Source organism: Manacus candei, unplaced genomic scaffold (genome assembly GCF_025592945.1).
Source record: "Manacus candei isolate 608988 ecotype Guabito, Panama unplaced genomic scaffold, ASM2559294v1 h1tg000016l, whole genome shotgun sequence".
Classification (NCBI taxonomy): domain Eukaryota; kingdom Metazoa; phylum Chordata; class Aves; order Passeriformes; family Pipridae; genus Manacus; species Manacus candei.
Genome location: NW_026138064.1, coordinates 3,555,513 through 3,568,825, shown reverse-complemented (window position 1 = coordinate 3,568,825; position 13,313 = coordinate 3,555,513). Strand labels below are relative to the sequence as shown.

General features: G+C 36.3%; 1 protein-coding gene across 15 annotated transcripts in view; it reads right to left on the bottom strand.

Annotated features, from left to right (window-relative positions):
* PAM (peptidylglycine alpha-amidating monooxygenase) overlaps positions 1-13,313 on the bottom strand; it is a 125,148-nt gene that overhangs the window by 88,853 nt on the left and 22,982 nt on the right. For 5 of the 15 annotated variants that reach the window (XM_051782589.1, XM_051782592.1, XM_051782596.1 and 2 more), the window contains exon 1: positions 6,716-6,812. The exons of 2 other annotated variants lie outside the window; for them this stretch is intronic. The gene's annotated coding sequence lies outside the window, so the exon portion shown is untranslated. Of the gene's footprint in view, positions 1-6,715; positions 6,813-13,313 lie in introns of those variants that run through there. 8 more of the 15 variants (XM_051782587.1, XM_051782591.1, XM_051782597.1 and 5 more) reach the window with 4 other exon arrangements.

Below are 13,313 nucleotides of genomic sequence, written 5' to 3'. Positions count from 1 at the left end.
CCCTATTAAACTGTCTTTATCTCAGCCTTATGAGTTTTCTAATTTTCTTATGACTGTCTTCCCTGACCAACTGTGGGATGGTGAGACAGGGTCTGTGTGGTGCTGAGGTGACCATCAGCACATAAAACCATAGTTTTGTTATATCTGTTATCTCTCTAACACAAAATAACCCAAAAGAGAAATAAGCATGTGTTTGAAAAAAAATAATCAGCATTAGTATCTAAACTACTCTGGATATGTTCCCTGCCCTACCTCAAGTCCCAGGCTCCTGATAAAATTTCCTCATGGAAATGTCATATTCCTGGTTCCTAGAATATGAAGGGGAATTCTCGAGTTTGTTCATTTCCAGAGCAGAACGAATCAAGTGTTCTTCTCCAGAAAATGCTATTCAGCTATAAATCAGTAGGACTAGGAAGATGATTAATGAAAAATAACAGGATCCCCCCCAACATGTGAATTTTAGACTCTATCCCCAAATAAATGGTATTACTGCCAATGATATAATATATACTTCTTATAGGGGGAAAAGGGTATGCAATTGGATCTATGCAAGGTTAGGCAAGACAGCTTACTCCTTCTGCATACTGGAATTAAGAAAAAAAAGTTTTAAATTGTATTTATATAGAATTACTTGTTTTCAAAATGTAATTCATTCAAATGATGTTTAACCTCTTTTTCCACAAACTGCAGGGGCAGGAAAAACTTTAAATCTAAGACTTTCCAGTAACTCTGTTCTCTGTTTTGTCTCATGCAACAGCAATGTTTAACTTATGAGGAAGGATATCTTTACTTCACATTTCTTTTACTTCCCTTAATTGTTCAGTCAAAACTGTGTCTGAGAGACATGGAAGGTGTATGTAAAACCTGCAGTACTTTCTTCCACTGCATAGGAAAACTATTACAGCAATAAAACTATTTAAACAATCAGATATTACATACCTGTGAGATCAATGGCACGATCAATTTTAAAAGCTTACTGACATACCGGTAACATTAGGTTTTATTCATTCTGAAAATCTTGGCTGTCATTAAAAAAAAAAGTTGGAAGTTTTGTCGACAGCCATGAGTCATACTCATTTTCTCTCTCCGAGAGCCTATTCAGGAATTTCAAAGATTACAATTTACCTTAGCTAAAGCAAATATATTATTGTAAGCATCACTCACAGCACACAGTTTAAAAGGAGAGCTATCCTTGAATGAAATGAACACAAATCAGATATTTTTAAACACAAAAGAAGGAAAGAGAGGCTAGTAGTGAAGTAAACCTTTCAGGGTACAAGAGGAAGTCCTTCCAAGTGTTGACATTAAAGATATACTTTGTCTTTTAAAGATCTGACACTGATTAGACAGAAAAACTGTGGAAGTTTTTTGTAAGAAAATACTTCAAACTTTAAAACTGTACTAGTTTCCTTATTGAAAAAGTAGAGAAAAGATTTGTATAACAAATGTGTTGATACACATGCATTCATTCATTTAAATTACAAACCATAAAAAATTATCATGACTATCTAATTTCCAACACTAATGGATAAATATTAAGAAACAAGACCTTGCTGTGTGACAGACAACTGCACACAGACAACTGTACACATTTGACAGTACAGAATTGCAGTAAGCAGGGAGAACAAAAAAAAAAAAAAGATTTGCAAGGTCATCTGTTCTCATCTTTCGCGCACCCACACACCTAACCCACACCTTTTACAAAAGTATCCCCTACGTCTTAGTTGGGAGATATATATATATATATATTTGGTTTATTTGCAATTTTTTTGAAGTTTATGTCTGGTAAGGGTCTTTTGGGTTTTAAGCAGAATCTCACACAGAATGTATGAGAACCATAACACAAGAGGCAGTGGCAATATCTTTGCTCAATACAGGTTGATTACTGTTCTCCACAAAAGTCTAACAGATGTAGGTATAAAATTAGTCACCACAGTGCTCTTTCTATATCACTTTACAAAGTTCTCAAGCTTTACATTTTCTGACTCCTGCATGACAGCTGTGATTTGAGGATGAGGAAGAATATTAAGACTTAGTTGTCCTTTGCCTATTTCAACAAATTAGTTGAAAAGTATTTCTGGAATACAGAGTCTAGATACAATCTAAGAAGTCTGGTTTAAGCCCTTCTGAGCCTGAGTATCAGAAAGCCAAAAAAATTAAGCTCTTCATTTTACTACATGTTGCTTTGCTGCAGACATTTGGCAAGAGACACTGGAACATGGTAGGACCTAATCTGGATATTTTAGATTTCAAAGTATGTTTTCCAATGTATTTTAAGAGCAGTATTCTTCAAAAGTTCTTAGAATCCACATGAAATATGAATCCTCACTAAAAAGTAAAATATATTTAAGAAATCTCCCTTAGGAAACAGAAAAAACTTGATTACTTTTCTTAACCTGAGTATTTGTGAGTCCCACTGACCTCTAGACTCTTGAATTCCACTACAAGAACAGAAATGGATTATAACTAAAGAGCTGCAATGAAATATCTGCAATTTTGTTGTGGTTTAATCCCAGCTGGTAAAGGACTTGGTATTATCAGTATTATCTTATTGCAACCGGTCATCTTCGTTCGCGAAGCCCAGCCATGATGATGATCTTATTGCTTATGCCCACTCTTACAGACTCTATATTGGTGTTGCAAGTGATTTCCCCCCCACCTCCCCAAACTCAATACAACAGTAGTAAATATGTAGGTAGATATTTAAATGCAAAGTTTAAAATAAACTGGAAAAAATTAAAAATAAAAAAAAATTACCTGCTAAGTATTTTATGTATTTGCCTTTTTCTTCAGAAGGCAATCTCTCTCCTGTCCTATTCCCTCTGTCCAATTATTATTTTGATTTGTTGAAGAGGCAGCAACTAAAAGGCTATTTTCACTGGTGACTTGTCAGGTCCAAACTGACTTTCATTAAGCACTGCGTGTGTGCCAGCATGCCAGTACACGTCTTTGAGAAGCATTTAAGTAATACCTCCTATCAAAGAACAAAGTGAGCCAGAAAGGACTTGGAAACACAGAATTTATTGGGAATCAAACTACTGCTTGAGGAGGGGATGGGACAATTTGACAGCAACGGCAACAAACTGAACATCACAGGAAGATACCCTTCAAAGACGATTTTAACTACAGGCCAAATAAAAAACCCTACCACTTTTCTCCTAATATCATTCTTTTTGGAGATTTCATTTTATGGAACAGAATTTGAAATAACCTAAACAATATAGCTTACAGGTTACAGTGAATTTTTGGGATACGCCTTCATTTGTCTTTTCCACCTTCCTCCAGAACAGCCACTCTTGTAAATGGACACATTTGACTGCCCTTTGTCAGTAAGCAAACACAGAATACGAGTAGCAAGACAGAAACCTATACGTCCAGGATCTTTTAGCAATTTTTCTGCTAGCTTACTTAACAACAGTCAATTATTTATTTAGCAATAACAACTTAATACAAACAGATAAACCACAAAGTGACCTCTCACGGAAAAAGAGAAAGAGGGGTTTCTCCAAAGACTGGTCTTTGCTGGAACAGGACACAAAGGTACTAGTGATCTTGTCTAAACTGTGCTTTTGCTGGGAAAGGCTGGATCAGATGATCCTTAAGGTCCCCTTCCAACCTGGTATTCTATGATTCTCTCAAGAACAGCATTAATTAAAAAGAAAATCCTTGAGCCTCAGATTTTTAAAATCTTTTATTGCACTGTCAGGGTATTTTGCTATTCCAACAAATTCTGTAAGTAGTGACAAAAAGCTTGTTACAACTTGGCCAGTAAGTGAATTCCTAGCCAAAATATAACACAAGGAAAGAAGCAGGCAATTCCAGGTATAAGTCCTACAGAAGAAGCAAGGAGATCCACCAAGGCTTGTCAAGAGATGTCAAGAACAAACCTTATCAAGACTAAAGGCTTTTAAGAGATGCACAACCTATGAGAGTGTATCAAAGCAGCTGCAGCTCACAGACTCATTCCTGTAACATAGAAAAAACCTACACCGCATGACATAAATATTTCTTATTTGTAGATAAGATGCTGTTTTGAAGGAAGTTTTTCAGAACTGTGTAAAATTAACAGTCAGCTATTCAAACTAAACAGCATGCAGAAGGAGATCCAAGCTGTCTGCAAAATATCAGCAGGCCAAGTTTCAGAAAGGCTCACAATCCATTCATGCCAGATTCTCCACTGATCAGTATGATGATCATACTGAATATGCTTAAAAATACAGCCTACAGAGACTAATCAGCAGAGACAGGATTAGTTCACATGAATGCAAGTCTAATCCTGTGAACTCAGCTGGAATATTTGTGAGAAGACTCATTCATAGCATATGCATTGGAAACCTGGTCATGATCCAATCTACATAATCACCAAGTCATAAGCACACAGGTATGTTTGTAGCAATGTTGGAATGAGTTTTATTTGTAGTATAATATACACCACTTTTGTTTGTTTTTATTTTAACAACAGAGTTCCCATAAAGAAAACCTGTTTTGGCACTAGTCCAATTACACGCTAAGGAAACTACTTTACTATCAAAAATTTGTACAAAATTGTTGTTCTTAATTAATAGTAACTAAATTAATATATTTTCATATTTCTCATTAATGCAGTGGCATGAAACACCTACAAACTAGAAAAAAGAGTCTGTCCTCCCAGAATCAGATTCGTGAAGAAACTCATTTACATATTTGTATTTTGTCTGGTTCAACTGTAGAATTTCACATTAGTGAACTTTATAAACCTGTAATAAAAATTAAATTTTAGAGTAGTATTTATAAACCTGTACTAAAAATTAAGTCCTACACTAGTAAACGGAAACACTTTTTAACTAACACACTAGTGCTTATTAATAGCATACCACTGACCTTTATGGTAACCTAAATACAGTTGATTGAAAGATCTCTCATGTATTGCAGTTTTTCCAAATACAACACATGCTCACCTACTTGCACACAATAACTTTTCAGAAGTTGAAAAGGTGAAAAGGGTAAAAGCTACTAGGAGGTGAGGGGTGTTGGCTGAGGAGATAAAAACAAAAGGCATTCAGAAATACCAGTAGAAATACCAGCAGAAAATATTTTGAATAGGATTTTTGAATACAATATTTTTTAGCTAGTACAATTTCTTACATGTCCACTAGCCTGTAAATGATAAATACGTTATTTTGTTTTCCTACATTTTCTACTTTCTGGCACAAGAACATGCAATTTTGTAAGAAAAGAAAAAATGAAAATCAATACAGAATTTTCCAAAATGCTCAATTTCAAATGCTAAGCAAAACATGATACAGATTTTTTGCATAAGTTCATCATCATCATGGCTGGGCTTCGTGAACGAAGATTTGGGAAGGGCTCTATCCACATTTGTTACAGGCACGTTGGTGACTTATGAGGTCAATATGAGACAGACATATCCGATTGCAAAAGGTACAGCAGAAAGACTCCTTAGATGGTAAATTCTGCAAAATACGGTTCTTTCTGCGTTGCCTTTTCTCCTCGAGAGTGATCCTGCGTGTGTTCTCAAAGGAGACAGCTGCGTTATAGATGGTGTGTCTCCAGGCCTCCCGATTGGAGGCCAGAGTAGACCAGTTATGTTGATCAATATGGCCAAGGCTGAGATGTTGTTTCAGGGAGTCCTTGTATCTTTTCTTCGGGGCTCCTCTCTTGCGGCAGCCAGTGCATAAGTTACTTCTCTTTCAAACACACATTTTTGCTCAGAAGTAAATTATTCCAGCTCAGTCCCAAAAACCAAAGCCGAAACAATTTCAGAGATACAGTAGTTTGAAAGCAGTTGAATGTAATCATAAAAAAAGGCATCTCAGACCACAAAATCATTCACATACACATTTCATTGTCACCTTTTACATTCTCCTTAATCACTGATAAAATACAGAAAGAAAGCAGACTTTAAAATGTGTTTTAGTGTAAAATATGACAAGAATTTAGTACAATAAAATTTGCCCAATTGATGATATTGGAGAAGGAGGTCAGCTATCAGCAGAGTAAGCACACCATCAGCAAGTCAGTACTCACTTCAGTTGTCGAGAACAGTTAAAAAGTTTTTAACATGATTACTATCTTAAGTGCAGAAACACTTGTTTTTCCAATGGATTACATTGGCAGTTTAAGATAAGGCAAGTTATTTCACCGACTAATAAAATAAATCAATGATAACTAAAAACAAGGTAGCAATTACAACAGTGTGTTTTAAAAAAATCCAACCGTCATGGAAAGGGAGAAAAACTTCAATATTACACATTAATTCCACTTCTGATACTCTAATGCCCATACAGATGCCTTAGAAGTATGCTTCCTTGGCAGGAAGCTTACTATACATTGCAGACTCACCTCAGAATATGGTGCTTATCTGCCCTAAATTTTTCAAATTAGATGTGTAATTTCCACAGTTACAAACACACCATTAATCTATTGTTTTCACTTAAACTGCCTTCTGGCAATATAGGCTTTGAAATCAAGGTACCAAAGAACATGGTATAACAAGGTAAAGATCAGGTCTAAGTCAAACATGGAAGCCAGGTGACCAATTAACAAAAAAGGACAGTAATGCTGTATTAAACAGTGCAATTGGCATGGCATTTTTCAGCTGCAATGAAGACATTTTAAGTGTTAGAAACAAGGGCATAAGTCATATATCAGAACCTCCACACCAGCAAGAAAAGATTTGTCTTTTCCTCAGGTTCAAATCACATCCTATGCTTACCTTCCCTTTTGTGGTAGTTTGGTCTGGGCCTTCCCTGGTGACCAGTTTGTAACCAAGGAAGGGTCCAGATTTACCCAGTATTCCCTACGATTTTTACATAAGCCAGGCTATAAGAAGAAAGGAGGAGAGGCCTTCGCTCTTTCCTTCCAGCAGCTTGGAGGTGCAGGTTCCCTGCTGTTGAGTCTGCCGTGTTGGGGAGCGAGGCCTGGTAAGGCCTTGTCGACCTTGGGAGACAGAGGTTGCCGGCGAGCGTTCCAGAGCGACTCTCGGTTGTCCCAAGGAGAGTAGTAAGATAGTATTTTTGCCAATTCTTTTAGTTGCTAGATATTGGGCTACTAATAAGGATATATATATAATTTATTTTGGTTTTGTTCCTTTTCCCTTCCCCCTTCCCTTTCCCTTGTGAAATTATATATATATATATATATATAAAAATTGTATATAACTGTAACATAAGTGTAAATATATTTATACATATTGCTTTAGCTGTCTCTCTCTCATTTCTGTTTTCTTGGTTTTTTTTTCTCCCTCTTCTCCCTGAGGTTTTGGGAAGGGGGATGGGGACTTCTTGTGGTAAGGTTTGGAGACTTGGCAGGGAGCCAGCTTCAAACCATGTCACCTTTCAAGGGGTATTTTCAGACTCTTCCACAAGAAAGGCTTGTAGGTCCAATGACTTTTCCAAACATGGCTGTTTGCTCTTGTCAAAGAAGACAGCCTCAGTGACTCAAATGCTCTAACTTTGGATTTCTGTCTTCCCCTTATCCTCCAGAAGGGGACTCCTATCTTTCAATTCAGACTTAAGCAGCAGGAAGGGATAACATCAATATGCTTGTTATCCAGGCACTTTTTGTAGGGCTTTGGTAGCCTCTGTAAAGCTGCTATATTTCATACACTCCATCATAAGCAGAATTATATTTTCTAGTTTTTAAGTGAACTTGCGAAAAACCTACTGTCTCAAAAATCCAGATGACAAACTTGTTAAAAAAAACAAAAACAAACCCCTAGAAAGAACCCTTACCTTACCTACAACCTCACTGAGGTAACACATGATGAAACTGCAGGAACAACAGTACTTTGTTGAATCATAAATTAATGTTTCCTCTAGATGCACAACACTGCTTCTATTCTCAGGTTAAGTAGTCAAAAGATTGAGAACATGAAGGCAAATAACTGTGTGGCCAATTCAGAATAACCCAAGCTCTAGAGAACGCTAAAATGTTTTTCAAAGTTCACTATTATTTTTGCTGTGTATTTGCGTTTACAGTTTTTTCCTGCTAAAGATCATCTAAGCCACCTGCCATTGCAAAACAATCCTATTCAGAGGATATGACAATATTCCCAACACCAGAAGGCAATGTTTTTAGAAGAGGCGAATATAACTGAAATCAATGCACTAGTTATCAGTCACTATGGACTGAATGAAAGTACTTACAAAATCCTTGAACTTTAGAATCCAATCAGGAGAATGCCAGTTCTTTCTAACCACCAGTTCTGCTTGTTTTATTATTTTATTACACAGATTTAGACAAACATGTGAACATGGTTCCAGATAAAAGAAAGGCAGTTAGAAGAAAGACAGTTAAAAAAAATTATGCAGATTGTTCTTCATTTTCATAAAGCTACAGAGGGGAAATTCTGTATCTCAGATGCACAGCTGAAGCATGATTTTTGAAATAATGCCAAAAAAAAAAAAAAAAGACACACAACTGTTACATATTTGCTCACGGATTTTTCTACATTTTTAACATTCCTGGTTAAATGATCCAATCTTACAGAAATCCGGGGATGCTCCAAGTAATTTCGCTTTGACAAGAACAAAAATATTAGGTACTTTCCTGTAAGCAAATCTTAGCAAGATTAGGGCACAATTTTTCTCCTACTGACTAAAAGGCAAACCACACAGCCTTTATCTCCCCATTCCACATATATGTGTACAATGTCATAAGAGATAGGATGCAATCAAGTAAACTGCATCGATTCTGAAAGACTATGCATTTCCTTCATTATAATTAACTTCGGGAGGGGGAGAAAGAAAGATAAGTTTCATAGTTTAAAGATACAACTATGCAAAATTGCTTAAAGCTTTGTGTTGGGAGAAAATCTGCCCAGATTACACAGACCAAGAAAGGAAAGGTGGTGGCAGCTCCATGTTCCCACATACAACCATAGTGAGGTTAAGCATCTATCCCCACTAAGCACGTGGACACAAAGCACACATGGCCAGCCATGGGGTGAGAAGGGCCAGGGTGGGGGATGGAGGGTGTCATAATTTAAAACCAGCACATGGCCAGTGTCAATTCCCTCATTCAAAGAAGGTAAAAAAATTTACCTAAGATTTCTATCTTAATAGCAACTTTCCTAGTTATCAGGGCAAATATTCAGAAACTGTCCATTTAAATCGGTTAACTAAAATCTCCTGTGCCAGCCAGGTCTCCTCTCTCAAAGTTGTGTTTCAACAGAGATTTTAAAATCCATAAAATCCTACTATGTTTTTAGGGTATGGTTCCACTTCATGGCTGAGCTAATACAGTGGAACATGCTCAGAGCTCATGCCCTGTAGGGCAGTTGATCCCGTCTCCTCTACCGTGACAGACCTCGTGAGTCCACAGCTTCAAGTGGAGTAGGTTCACCTCACCAATGTAATGTAAAAGCTCTTTGCTTTGTTACAGATTAGGTTTCTGTAGCATCAACCCACTCAACAAACTCACCCTATGATTGCTATAGGGAGAGAAGAGCACCAGGAGAGTGAGGCCAAGGAAAGTAACAGCAAGATTACTCTTTTCAGCATTTAACTGACTTAACATCCTCAAAAGTTATTAGCATTAGCTTAGGTAATCTTGTTCTCTTGTTACATAATAGAAACTGAAAGAGCCCCCCAGTTTACCCTCTCCAAGTCTTTTTTTCTTTTAAGAACTTCCCTTTTAGTCCATATTTCAGGTAATTATCTTTTCATCCTCAATATCCTTTCGAAACTCCCTCTGTGATGTCCTTCTGTATGGTCAGTATTACAGTATTATTTGAGAAAAGCATATTTCTTTCTTTAAAGTAGTCTTTATCCTTTCCGCTCAGCGCTCCTATAATCCTGCTTGTTTTCTGCTCAAAATGGAGAAAACATACGATGATTAATGACACCACTCTAATAGAAGATATCAAGAGTACACCCAAACATACACCCCATAAATGACCTAACAGGATTATAGTGGAAAAACAAACAGAAACCCTGTTTCTGTAAAGAACAGTTTGAATGTGAACTCTGAACATAGAGTCAAAAGACCTGGCAGAGGGAAAAATCACACCTATAAATAAACTCAAAATTACTGCTATGTCATTAAACAGACACTCATTAAAGAACTTGTTGTGCCTTGGACAATCACTTTTCCACTGCTACATGTATTACACGCTAGATAATTGTGGTCTAATGTGGCCAACTTAAAGCGCAAAACCCAACCAAACACAAAATCTTACAACTGCTTACCAATACTAGTTTTCACTGGTTACAGGATTTCCTTCCCCCTTTGTTAGGATACAAAGCAGGAAGAACTCCTGAAGAGAAGAAAACATACTTAAAAAAAATAAATTCAGACTTCCTCCCATACAGTGACTGCCAGGTGGTTGCCACCAGCTGAACAGAACTTACTTTTCTTTGCTTTTTTAAAGGCACTGAAAGAACTGCTCAGGATATAATTACGCAGAATTAAAAATTAATCAGATCTGAAACAACCTCCATCTATACACGCAAATCATCAGCAAACAAACTGTCAATGTGATCTGTGGTTAGCTCATCAGCCTTTGCAATAGGATTCTTGAGTGATAAGTGGTGTCCATCAGGGATCTGTTACCTAGTATCTTTATGAGTGGATCTTTAGCTTTAGTTTCTTCTGCATTTTACCTTTAACCGAAGTGGTTTCAAAGCTCTGACTGTATGGGGTTTTTCCCCCAAAATCTTGTAAGTTTAAAATAATCTAAATTCTAAGAGTTAAGCATAGTTAATATAGTTAAATATTCTATTTCTGAACATTTTATGCATCTTGTTGTCCTTGCTAGATAACCTTACAGTTTAAAACAGAAAAGATGCACAATTCCTAAAGCCATAAAGTAAAGGCAGACACTGTGATCAGTTCAAGATTGCATTAAGTACATAAACAGACGTTATTTTTTTAAGTATCAAATACCAAGTTAATAGATATCAGAATTGGAAGAGGACTTGGTTTCTTCAGTTTATCTAAAATATTGTTTTTCTCTATATTAATATCGAAGCTAGTAAGTAGGCAGTCAAGCAGAAAAAGAACAAACCACCAAAAAGTACATACACAGTTGTAAAAAAGATATATGCAAAAAATTCTCAGTCTACATGGAATTAAAGATATTCAAAAACTATATAATATTGTCACTAAACTGTCCTTCCTGTTCTTCTAATGTACCTCATCTATTGCAATTAATAGCAGTAATAGCCAAGTGTCTTATTAGTCAGTGCAAACTAAGCACTTTGCTTAAGAAATGTCAATAGAGGACCCCATTCCTGAAAAAAAGACTGAAGTCTCTAAATAAACCAATGGATGTTATGACCACAAAGCAGAAAACATAACAGATACAGAGTAGGAAAAATTACTTGCATACTGTACACACCAGGAAGGGCAGCGGGGGAAGAGGGATAAATTGGTGGATTTGTACAATACGTACCATCTTAAAGGAGCATTTCCTTCAACATGAAAGCCTCTTTTTACAAATTTGTTTACATCTACACTCATAATTCTTTACCTACTCCCCACTTCCATCCTATAATTCTTCTACTTTTTAGCACTAAATGTATAGTTTGTTTTACAACACTGCAGAATTTTCAGGAGAAAACAAAATACAATAAACATAAAATTAAGTTACAAAGCATTAAAAGAAGACATATAGAAGGACCTTTACTATAGTTCTGCATCTTAGCTCCCACAAGGTTGTGGAATTTTGTTTTGGAGTGGTTTTTTTGGTGTTTCAGACACTTTACATACTGGGCATGCAGACAGTGCACTGGGAGAAAGAAAAAAATTCCAGCTGTGAAAGCAAACAAATCTAGCATCTCAGGCTTACAGATGAACTTAGTTTGCTAGGTCAAAATGTGCAAGAGGCCTCCAAGTTGTTAATAAAATCAGTTCCTTCAGTCTTTTATTTTATTCCACTGTTCAAGATAAATAACAGAACCTCTACTTTTCTAAAGAGTAACTGTAGATTTCAATATGAATTCACATACCCTTAAACAAACAAAACTGCATGCAGAACAGTTGCATGAGAATATGTTCCTGCTCTGTTTACTATCCACATGAAGAAGAAAAAAGGTAATGTGAGATGGGGATTGTTTTGTTTTAATAAAAGAAAAAACCTTGAACGTTTTTCTCTTAGATAATGTTCCCATCACATATTTTGTATTCTCTTATAAATAAAAATAAAGCCATGCAAAATTTAATTGGTAAAAACCTTCTATTTATTTAATAAATCAGTTCTTACTCCAGGGATTTGTAGTTTGCCTTTTTTTTTCATATTTATGAAGATTACCTAGACTTTGTCAAATTCAAAATACACAAAGGTATGCAATTGCTTCATACTTTATGCATTTAGTGAACAATACAATACAGTATTAAAAAAAAAAAAAAGCAACACTGAAACTTCACAGTGTGAGGAAACATAAAGATTGTTCAATATGAAGCCTCACTTACTTTCCAGTCTCTTGAATTCCTAAAATAACACCAGATTATAGAACACATGAAGCAATGCTTATGATCTTTAGTGAGGGTTGAATCATCTTCATGTAGATGCTGTGACTAGCCCCTGTATGCATACTGACATCATCAGCAAAGACTTGGAGGCAGAGGATACTATGGTAACCATGCAATGTGCCCAGAGAGAAGCCTTTAATTGCTTTAACAGCTTCCTGAGGCTCGTGCTACTACGTCTCCATTTGCTCAGAAGGAAATGAAGGTTGTCACAGACGCAATTGGTGTGCCACTGTGCAGAAAAAAATCCACACTGAATCCTGAATCTATTAATTGTAATGTGACTTTTTAAATGACAAGTGTCATAGCCTGAATCCATTACTGACATCTTCTGACATCTGCAAGATCTGTCGGGAGTCACAGGTCAAGTAGCAATACTGTCAGGTCACAATTTTATAAGTGTTTCTGTTTTCTCTGTCTGCACTCTTTGCTACTACCACATTACCTTCAAGACACACCATAGTGTAGAATATTGTTCTGCACCAGAGGGTCAAAGACTGTTCACAACAGAACCCAAAGTCTCAGGTGCAATATAAACTGACATGCTGTGAAATGAGGTATTTATCCTAGTATCATGTCTCTTTCAACTTCAATGACTATCAGCTGATATCACCTCTGAAGGACAAAGCTCAAGTAAATATTTACAACAGTGACATGATATGGCCAACAGAGAGCCAAATAAGTTTTTTCCCATTTTCCAGAAAACGGGAGTATTATTTCTTCATTTTGCACACAAATAGCTCAGCTGGAGTTTATTCGGTTTTTCAAAACTAAAGAATAACAACACGACTAACAACTCAATCAGAATTACACAGAATCAAAATGGAATTGTGGGGAACAGA